Source organism: Brachyistius frenatus, unplaced genomic scaffold, assembly GCF_029030835.1.
Source record: "Brachyistius frenatus isolate BFR_SWC_R1_liver_20210118 unplaced genomic scaffold, ASM2903083v1 Contig_29, whole genome shotgun sequence".
In the NCBI taxonomy this organism is placed as follows: Eukaryota; Metazoa; Chordata; class Actinopteri; family Embiotocidae; genus Brachyistius; species Brachyistius frenatus.
Window position 1 is genome coordinate 3,924,003 of NW_027210628.1, and position 11,165 is coordinate 3,935,167.

Here is an 11,165-nt window from a genome sequence, read left to right on the forward strand (position 1 = left end):
GATGGAAACTACCTCGAAAAAGGAGATGCAACTACAACAAAGACTGGAAACCAACTAGGTGAAGCCGTTGGAAGGTGATTCTCAGAACCTTTTTTGCCAAACTTAATGACAAATGCAGGAGAGAATAGGACCTAAAGCGACACTATATGTGAGTCTCACAAGAGACGTGTGGCTCAAAAAGAGATGCTTCCATCTATGTATACATTCCTACTGAAACCAAAAGGTGACTGGCAGACAGATAAGGTAACAGCAGATGAAATAACCAGTGTTTACCACACTGTGCACCACTCCCAGTTGTACAGGTCAGCAGACTGCTCGTAAGCTGGAACCCGTCATTTAGCACAGTGGTTCTTACCAGGCTTCCTGCACCAGAGCCTTCAGTCTTCTCAGGGATCCACGTAAGTTCTTGGAGTGGAGCACGAGTTTCAAGACATTAATAGAACGGCGATGCACAAATCCAGCAGACAGGTTTTTCTACCTGCAGAAGTTCATCAGTGGTGAGGCACGATATGTATTAGAAGGAAGCATCTATAGAAACGATGACGAGGCACTAAATGCCCGTTACGGCCACCCTTTTCGAAATCCTTCGTGCATTTAGAGAAAAACTGAATAACTGGCCAAAGACGAGCTGAAGAGAGTCAGTTAAACTGAGACAATTCAGTCATTTTCTGATAGCCTGCAGCAATGTCATGCCACACATCAGAGGGCTTCAGGTTTACATGACTGTAAAGGGAATCAAAAAAAGACTCCCTGACTAGGTGACCTCCTGCTGGAATCGTCACGTCACAAAGTAGTTGAGACAGTCAGAGGAATACCCTCATTTCAATGAGTTTGCAGGAATTGTATGCAATACTACAACTTCCATTCAAGCCTCGAAGGCTACTGAAGAAAAGCCGAATAAAAAGCACCTGAAAAGCTGATGCGTTCATCTCAAGTGTGAAAGCATCTGATAAAACGGAGGAAAACATAATGCTGCAGAAAAAGCTCAAAAGATTCAAGCAGATCTAAGAAAGTAAACTCCTCATCTTCAGACCTTGTCACATGCATGTGCTGTGGAGAAAGCCACTTCATCCACAAATGCCAGACGTTCACTAATAAGCCTTTAGAAGAAAAGAGAAGGTTCATATTTGACAATGACCTGTGCTTTGGCTGCCTGAGGAGAGGACACAATTCAAGGGACTGCAAGAACAAAGCAACTTATGGCATCTGTAAGAAACATCATCCAACACCACGTCATGAAGACCGTCCATCTGCTGCTGCAGACTCATCTCCTTCTCACGCTATACAAGCAGATGAAAACACATCTCTCTCTTGCGGTGTAGACAGAGGAGATGGGGGGAGGACATCCATGAAAGTGCCTGTATGGATTCCTTCAACCGCCACACCTGAAACAGAGACCTTAGTGCGTGCTCCTCGACAAGTACTTATAGGAGGTGATGGAGAGCCATATGCTGCCAAACCCGACCGAGGTTGGACCATTGTTGGCAGCTCGTCGCTGCTCGTAAAGTCAACAGAAGTGACAGGTCTGCGTCGTCGTGTATCAGTCAAGGAACTTCCACGAGTGACATCGGCCACGTTCATCAGAGTCCTAGAAGCAGACTTCAAATCTAATCCAGGGGAAAAGAGCTTATCACAAGATGATGTACAGTTTCAGCAATTTCTGAATGAACGAACGCATCAGAATACAGATGGACATCTAGAAATGCAATTCTCCATTAAGAAACACCAACAACTGCCAGAAGGTATGTGTCTGCTTCGGGTGACGCTGAAGCACATGATCTTGACAAAAATCCCAACTTCTTGTGGGAAAGAGACATTACCGTAACAAACTCAACTCCAGAGCTTCTGGTCGGTGATTCTGAAGTCATAATGACACAAGTACTACAGACAGAGGTAGTAAAAGAGGACCGTTTTTTGGAGGGCTTTAAGAGGATCTCAAAATGGCAAAAAGCACTGAATGTTGTGTTGGACTTGGGCTCCTGCTAGTACAAAGCCAATATGTGTCAGCCCCCAGTCGGACATCCATGAAAGTGCCTGTATGGTTCCTTCAACCACCACACCTGAAACAGAGACCTTAGTGCGTGCTCCTCGACAAGTACTTATAGGAGGTGATGGAGAGCCATATGCTGCCAAACCCGACCGAGGTTGGACCATTGTTGGCAGCTCGTCGCTGCTCGTAAAGTCAACAGAAGTGACAGGTCTGCGTCGTCGTGTATCAGTCAAGGAACTTCCACGAGTGACATCGGCCACGTTCATCAGAGTCCTAGAAGCAGACTTCAAATCTAATCCAGGGGAAAAGAGCTTATCACAAGATGATGTACAGTTTCAGCAATTTCTGAATGAACGAACGCATCAGAATACAGATGGACATCTAGAAATGCAATTCTCCATTAAGAAACACCAACAACTGCCAGAAGGTATGTGTCTGCTTCGGGTGACGCTGAAGCACATGATCTTGACAAAAATCCCAACTTCTTGTGGGAAAGAGACATTACCGTAACAAACTCAACTCCAGAGCTTCTGGTCGGTGATTCTGAAGTCATAATGACACAAGTACTACAGACAGAGGTAGTAAAAGAGGACCGTTTTTTGGAGGGCTTTAAGAGGATTTCAAAATGGCAAAAAGCACTGAATGTTGTTGCTCGGATCCAGCGACCTGCAAAGAGAGTCAAAATAACACAACCCATAAATGTCAAAGACAGAAGAAAGGCCAGCCTGGTGCTTGTGAAACTGGCACAAGAGGATGCTTTTAAAGAGGAAATACAAATACTGAGTCATGACAAATTGCCACACAGTTGTTGTCCTCAGGGTGGGAGAGCAATTAAAGAACGCTTCCTTACCCCTTGATTTGAAACATCCAGTAATCCTACCCAGAGATGGTGTAATCACACATGCCTCAAGCAATGTGTGACATATGCAGGAGAGCTCACAAGCCAAACGACACAAAGGATGGCAGATCTACTGGCGAACCGTGTTGATTTCTAGCCACCATTCTCTTACTATGGGATGGATTGCTTTGGACCATTTCACACTAAGCAAGCTTGTAGAGACTGTAAGAGACATGGTCTAATATTCACCTGTCTGTCCTCAAGGGCAATCCACATGGAAATGTTGGAAGATCTAACAACTGACGCTTTCATAAATGCTTTGAGATGTTTTACAGCAATCCAGGGAGCTGTACGACAAATCAAATCGATCGAGGGATGATGTTGGGGCAAAAAGTAAACTGACAAAAGCCTTGAAGGAAGTGGACAAAGACATTAACTGCTTACCTCGCTGAAAAACAATGTGACTTCACTATGAACGTAGAAAGCGGAGAAAGCCGGTAAGTAACAGATAAGTAGATAAGGCCATTGTAGCATGCATGTGCTACCGTGGGGTTCCTGAGTTCGTTGGAAATGCCTTTTTTATTTCCCCTTCACCCCACACCAATGTTCTCTGTGTCGGCGCTCTCCTGCCTTGCCTCCGAGCGCCCGTTCCGTCTCGGTCTCACCCCCTCTCTCCTCTCCAGGTCCTGCTCACTTAAAAAGGAGAGAAATCATCCTGATTTAGTTCAGCTGTGCCACTCATCCTTCTCCCGGCACCGTTCCCTGAACCACTTCCCCCCTGCAGCTGCGCTAACCACACCCCGCCACCACAGCAATAAAAGTCGAATTTTCAGGTAACCTTCACCAACCAGCGCCTGCTAGAAGTCTATTTTTTTTTTTTTAAATCGCTGACAGATTCAGATTGTAATTATAAGTGTCTGAATGGCTACAGTAATATTTCTGTGTTCAAAGCCACCAGAATCTATTCATAAAAGTAAAAATTTTACCTGCAGAGTTTGGCAGTTTCGTTCTAGTCTGGTGGCTTTGAACAGAAATATTACGACTGTTTCTGATTTTACATGATGTTTGACCAATCCAAAACTTAAAGAAAACTTGATCAAGTTTATCTTTAGGGATTCTCTCCATAATGTTGTCAGTCACTGAAAATAAAAATCTGAGCCTGTCAGTGGAAAGAAAAACGCCATTTTCGTGGATGTACTTTTGAGGCTGTTTGGGAAAGTTATAAAGAAGTATTCAATGTACAGAAGTAACAGTTACCTAAACCGTTTCTATTGCCTCATCTACTAAACTATATCTACTCAGGTATCTGTTGCTGTCTGACAAAATACATTGCAGTCATTGCAAAACAATCCAACACCAGCAGAATGTTCAGTATATATAGAATAAATGATTATCAAGGTCAGTTATGGAGCCTCAGAGTGGCAATAGAGAGAACAAAATTAAATCATGCGCACAAAATACTTAATCGAAGGCCAGGAGATACTAAATCGTGACCGCGAATTACTAAATGGAGCCACGAAATAGCATTTCATTCACATGTTTTAATTCATCGTTATTTCCTTTTACTGACAATAATTCTTTGCATCCCGTGGATTACAGCTGTCCTTAGTTAACCGAGTTGTTGTTAGCGTTGTTAGCGTTGTTAGTGTAGCCATCACAGCCAGTCTGACGAGGTCTCCATTTAGTAATTGGTGCGCCGTTTTAATTGATTTTCTCTGTATGGCCCCTCCGGGGCTCCGTAGTCAGTCACTGCTGTTCCAGTAAAATAATGAAGTATGATCACAAGATTTCAGACAAATCAACAAAACACAAAGCTTTTTAGTCCTTTGGATGCCCCCAGTGTTTATTCCATGGTTATGACATTGGTTTCGCTATCACTTACACAGAAATGTGTGCAACTGGAGTGCTGATGTTTTTTCAACGTAACGAGGTTTACATACTAAGGAAGCTCTTAGCTTCCCCTGCTCCGTGCACGTTACCGCGCTGTTAGGACGCAGCGGGAGCACCAGCAACTTACAGCACAGCTGCAGCTGTGAAAGGAAGCTCTGTGAATCAGCTCCTTCTCAAAGACCCGATGTGGAGGAAACAAACTGAAATTGAAACGTGAGAACTGAATTTAGAGAGTTGAATTGTCCGTGACATCAAATTTCAGAGCAAATTAATTCAAATACAGGATTAAGCATTCAGTTTCAAGTTGATTAAAATTGGGTTTCAAACTAAAAATTCAACTTTAAATGATGCTAATCAAATTCAGTTTGAAGTCGTGGTTCGGCTGTGAAGAAGTGATGAGGGAGGTGACAGGTTCAGGGTTTAGATGGTTTAGTGCTGTTGTTCAGGTGCAGGATGAATGACGGAGGAGTGTTGCGTGTATCTTTTCCTTCTTTCATGGTTTTGTGGAGGGCAGGTTGTTTGTGGCTGATTTCAGGTATTTTAGTGCTAACGATTGGTGTCTGTGTGTCAGTGTTTGGATGCCGGTTATTGCGTGTGTGTAATGACCCCTGATGAAGGACGGGAGTCTGTGGGCCAGTTTCAGGGCTTTGTTCTGGATGGTTTGCGGGCGTTGTCGTTGGTTGTCGGAGATGGGGATCCAGGCGAGTGCGGGGTATTCAAACAGTGGTCGGATGTGTGCCAGGTAGACTTAGATGACTGCGGAGGGTGAGGCGCTGTGTGCTTTCCGCAGAGGGCTTCGAGGTGTTTGAGTCTGTCGTTAGCTCTTATTTCCAGGTTGTTGCTGTGTTTGGAGCTCATGTTGCTTTGGAAGGTGATGCCGAGGAACGTTGCTTGTTTGCTATTGCTGACTGTTTGGTTGTAGAGTGTGAGGTTGGTGTTGATGTTGTTGGGCTGCAGGTGTGTGTTCCTTGTGAAGAGGACGCATTGTGTTTTGGTGGGGTTGAGTTTTATTCTCCACATGTTTGACCAGGTTTCCATTTCGGTGATGCATGTTTGTCATTTCTTGGCTGCTATTGTTGGGGATTTGGAGATGGACCAAGCAGGGGGTCGTCGGCAAACTGTGAAACTTTGGTGTTGGTGGTGGTGGTGGTGGTGGTGGGGCGGGGGGGTAATAGATGTCAGAGATATACAGAAGGAAGAGAGTGGACTGAGGACCCTCGGGGGACTCCGGCTTGGGGGGTGAAGGGTGTGGAGATGGCGGAGGCAACGTCTCCGGGTGCTTTGTTTTTCATCTTTTTCAGGTGCAGTTGTATTTCATGAGTGGTGACAGGTTTTGTGAGTGGGTGGTTTTCTGGTGCGGGATTGGTTGTGTAATGTTTTGCTATTTCTGTGTCTACCAGGTGTTTCCATGTGCTGTCAAAATGTGGATCATTTGTGCATGAGTGGACATTATTTTTACGTGGTTTCGGAAGAGTGGCTTTTTCTTTATTGTCGTTTATGAATTTGCCAGAGGATTTGAGTGGTGGTGCAGTATTCCCTGCTGGAGCTCCATTTATGGTTATTTTTTGCCAGAAGGTGCAGGAGTTGGTGTCCTGATCCAGTTTTCTGTAGAAGGTGTTCCAGGTTTTCTGTTTGTGGAGGGTGAGTTGTAATTTGATGGTGGCCTGTGTTTTGACGTGGGGTGCTCTGAACCGAATGAATTCTCTCCGTAGTGTCCTTTTGCATTTGATAAGTTTGATGAGATCAGGTGGGAGTGTGTGAGTAGGTGATTTGATGGAGGTGAGGGGGGCACCGCCCTCAAACACATCCTGGATAACACACACCTCTCCATCATCTTCTTTCGCTTCGGCTTCGGAGGGAATTTGTGGGATATGTATGGGAGTGGATGGGTGCCCAAACTCACACCGCTCCTTAGATTTGTCCTCAGAGCTGGACTGGGTCTTCTTTAACATGAGTTTCCTCAGTTCATAAGTCACTCTCTGATTTTCCTCCTGCAGGGTTTGGATTTTGTCCCAATATGCCTTACTGAATGCTTGTTCTGCCGTTACCTTTGGGGGAGTGATGTGGAGAAACGATGGAGTTTTTGGGCCAGGTTGGGGGAGCAGAGGATCCGATCCAGGATGTCTGTGCAGCCTATGACCGGGGATATGCATGTGGGTTCGTTTGTATTGATGATGGAGAGGTGTGTTGTCCAGGATGTGTTTGAGTGCGGCGCCATTTGGATTTGTTTTCTTCCATTGAAAGTCGGGGTGTTTTGCATTAAAATCCATGATAAGAGAGTGACTGGGGGTTGCAGCAGCTGTGATGAGGGTTTCCGAGGGTTTTATTCCGGGGGTCAATAGATGCTGGTGACTGTGATGGGGTGATGTTTTCCAGTTTTCAGTTGTATTTCAATGTATTCATGATGATTTTTTTAATTATGATGGAAAAAAAGGATTTGTCCCTTCCTCTTGTTTGCATTGTGGCTCCGGAAAGTTTCTTGTCAAGAAGGCTCTGAAAAGTTTCCTTTGTTTTCTGTCTTATTTACAAGTGATTCTTTCCGCATCTAATTGACGACTCCCCGGTGTCCTTATCTTGTGACCTACAACCAACTCTGGAGTACCATACGAAAGCAGATACAAAGGGAATGGGGGTGACTGTCAACTGTTTGTCAACTGTATAAAAGCTGCCCTAAGGAGAGGACTGCAAGAGAAAAAGAGGACTGCGGAGGGACTTGCTGGGGGAAACCAGGCTGGGTAGAGCCCGGCTGGGGCGAGGACTGTTGGGGAGGACTGCTGGAGAGCCATGCTGGAGAACTGCTGGGGGGAGCACTGCTGGACACCTCTCTTTGAGGGTGCATGTAGTTGCTCCTTCTTGCAAGAATAAATGTCCGATGTGTTTGATTTTGAACCAAGCCTCTGAGTAATTTTTTCCAACAAATTACCAAAGAGGTCTCTTAACGAGTGGAGGGATGCAGACAGGATGTTTCTGTATTTATTTTTGTTTGGTCTTGGTGGGCACTAGAGGGCCCTTTGGAATACTGGAGACACGGGACCGATGTCGAGATGAGTGTGGCCAGATTTTTGGCATACAAGGGGGTCTCGCAACAATGGGAAGGGACGGGACGGACTTTTTCTCTTTCTCTTCAGCCTTGGTGGGGAATAATGGGAAATGTGTGGGGCTTAATGGGGGTCTCTTTAGCCAATGAGAGACTCGGGATGTCGAGTGTGACCTGATATTTGATCTGCCGCAAGGGAATGTCCGGACGGTGCTGAATGGAGGTGGAGAGGAGTATGAGCTGATATTTGATGTATCCCGAGGTTGTTTCGGGACAACGGGAGAACGGTGGGATGTGGTGGTAGGGGATGGATATTCCCTCTTTCGCTTCGGCCTCGGTGGGGATTTGTGAGAGATGTATGGGACTTGATGGGGTTCCCAAAACGGGTTTCTTTAGCATAACAGAGCGGTGGGGTGGGGGTGGAGTCGGGTATGGCCTGATTTCTGATGGACCACGAGGTTGTTTCAAATAGATGGGATGGGGGTGGAAGGGGACGGACTTTCTCTCTTTCGCGTTGGCCTCCGTGAAGATTCGTGACACATGTGTGGAACTTGATGCGGGTTCTAAAAAGCGGCTCTTTAGCATAACAAAGCGGCAGGATGGGGATGGAGTCGGGTGTTGCCTGATTTCTGATGTACTACGAGGCTGTTCCTGACCGACGTGAGGGAGGCGGATGGGGATGGACTTTCTCTCGTTCGCTTTGGCTTCAGAGGGAATTTGTGGGATAAATATGGGACTTGATTGGTGCCCAAACTCAGATTTACTTAACTTAGATTTGTCCTCAGAGCTGGACTGGGTCTTCCTTAACATGAGTTTCCTCAGTTCATAAATCACTCTGTGGTTTTCCTCCTGCAGGGTTTGGATTTTGGCCCAATATGCCCTACTGAATGCTTGTTCTGCCGATAACTTTGTTTTTAATTCTCTGATATCCCATTTATACGTGTTGAGTTTCTGAATTACGTCAACTGGTTGCAGAGCTAACATTCTTTGCAGTTCCAAAATTTTATCATCTTTTTCCTTCAGCAGCTGTGTAATTTTCTCGGGGTCACTCAAAAGTTTTTTTTTATTTGGACTCAGAATTTCACCAAACCTCTCCGACTCCTCGTGTAACTTCTCAGCACACTGCCTGCAGAGGATCTCATAGTTGTCCTTGGTCACCCTTACATCACAGAATTTACAAGTTTTGTCTGCACACAGTTTGCACTGTGATTTAAATTCTATTTTCAGTTTGAAGTTTGCCAAAGTTATCTCGTCCTGTAGTCTCCTTAGCTCCAGGAGGAGAGACTCGATTTCCTTGTCTTGTAGTTTTAGTTTCTCTTTATCTGCAATTTTTTCATTCTCCTGGAGGTTTAGTCTTCGCTGCTGCTCCATCACGTGCTCTTTGAAGTCCGCCAGCTCTTTTTCCAACAGTTCTCTCTCTGCTTTTGTTGCCTTGGCCAGTTGTAATTCTGCCATTTGGGCCTTTTTAACAGAGGTTAAATCAGGGGATTTTTCTGTTTCTGCTGGAACCCTCATCCACTGCGCCTCCTTTGTTGGAGAACGAGACTTAATCCTTAATTTGTCCAGGAGTGTGGTCACGTCAGCAAGTTTGCAGGCCAGGTTCATTCTATCGTTTTCCAGTGCTTTGTTAAGTTTATTCACCTCCATGAACTCCGCTTGAGCCTTGGAACAGTTTTGAATGGCGACTTCTTTTTCCTCAAGAATGCGGTCCATATACATAGATTCTTTTTTTTGTTCGTTCTCAAAATCCACGATAAGACCCCTCAGATATATGATCTCACTGTCATTTTCTGAAGAGCACCGGATTATGTCCCTCTCCCTCTGGTGAAGTTTACGTTTCAGGACTACGCTAGTTTTAACATCCTTTGACATGTTCTTCATGTTATCTCTCTGGTGTTGAAACTCTTTTATCAGCTGTTCCATCCTCAATTCTGTGCTTTTAAAATGGTTTTTTAATTTGTCCATCTCTGTAGTCTTTAACGTTAGTAACTCTGTCAATTCCTTGTTCTTATCTGTCAGCATATTTTCGGCAGTTTTCAGCTCGTCAATTTGTTTTTTATTGTCGTGAAGTTGTTTATTGCAATTATTAATTTTCTCTATAAAAACAACCTTCTCTTTTTCTAGTATTTGACAAGACACTTCACAACTGATTAACTTATTGTTCCTGTCAGAAAGATGATAGCTGGTTGTTCTAAATTTCTTTAACTCATCCTGTGTATGATTGTGTTTCTTGCACTCCTCATTTAACAGATCTTCGAGTATTGCTATTCTTTTGTTGGCAGTGTTTTGTTTCCCTGTCAGATTGTCCACCTCTTGTCTCAGCATACACTTCTCTGAATTCATCTTTTTATGTTCTACTTTAATGGCGTTAAAATGTTCCAGCTCTTTTTCTCTCTGGGTCAGGAGGTCTGATTTAATTTTGTCTGTGTTGAGGAGGTCTCTGTGTTCTTTCATGACCAAAGTCATTTCCTTCCCAAAGTTTAGCTTTTCGAGTTCACGTATTTTTTTCAATTCGTCTTGCTCACCTTTGATTTTTTGCAAATTAGTTCTTAGATGTACAATGTGAACATCTTTGTCTTTCAAATTTTTTTGAAGTCTCGTAACCTCACTGTTCGCTTTTTCCCAATCAGCTTTAAAATTATTAAGGGCTAACAGCTGTGTTTGCAGCTCCTTGTTTTTGTCCATGAGCCGTTTCTCATTTTTCTTTCCCGTGAGGAGGAGGTTCTGCATAACCTGATCCTGGGCCATTTTGTTATTATGTGTTTAAAATTCAAATTAAAAAATATATAAATAAAATAAATATGAAATCAACTAAAAACGTATTCAGTGAGACTGTACAATAACTCACCTCTGGCCAAATCAATCTCACAACAATAACACCGTTGTTTGTTTGTTTTCTTGTTTGTTTAAATCCTTGCACTATTGTTTAGTTAGTTTTAATTTAATTTAATTATTCTATTTTATTGAATATACTGTGGATTTTTTTAAATATTTTCACTCTGTTGTTTTATTGCTTTCCTGTACCTATGCTGTAGCGAAAACAAACCCCCTTGTTGGATGAATAAAGTGACTCTATCTGTCTATCCGTCTCATCCTGTTGTGACACGCGAACTATGACGTCACTTTGACATTCCACGCGCGTCACAGAGCGGCTGTCAGGTGCGCGCGCACGCGCCTTAACGTGTCACGTGTTAGCGCACGTGGATGTCAGTGTGCGCTGTCAGACGCAGGTTGCTGGAAACGCTCTCTCCCCCTTGATGGCTGTCTCTTCACTTTCTGGGACGTTTCCACTTTGAAGTGAGGGTATAAAGTTCTGGTTACAAACACTGAAAGCGAGCAAGCAGGCAACCGAACTGGACCACAGCTCTGCAGCGCGACGAAATCACTCTCGTGCGACTAAAAATAGACTT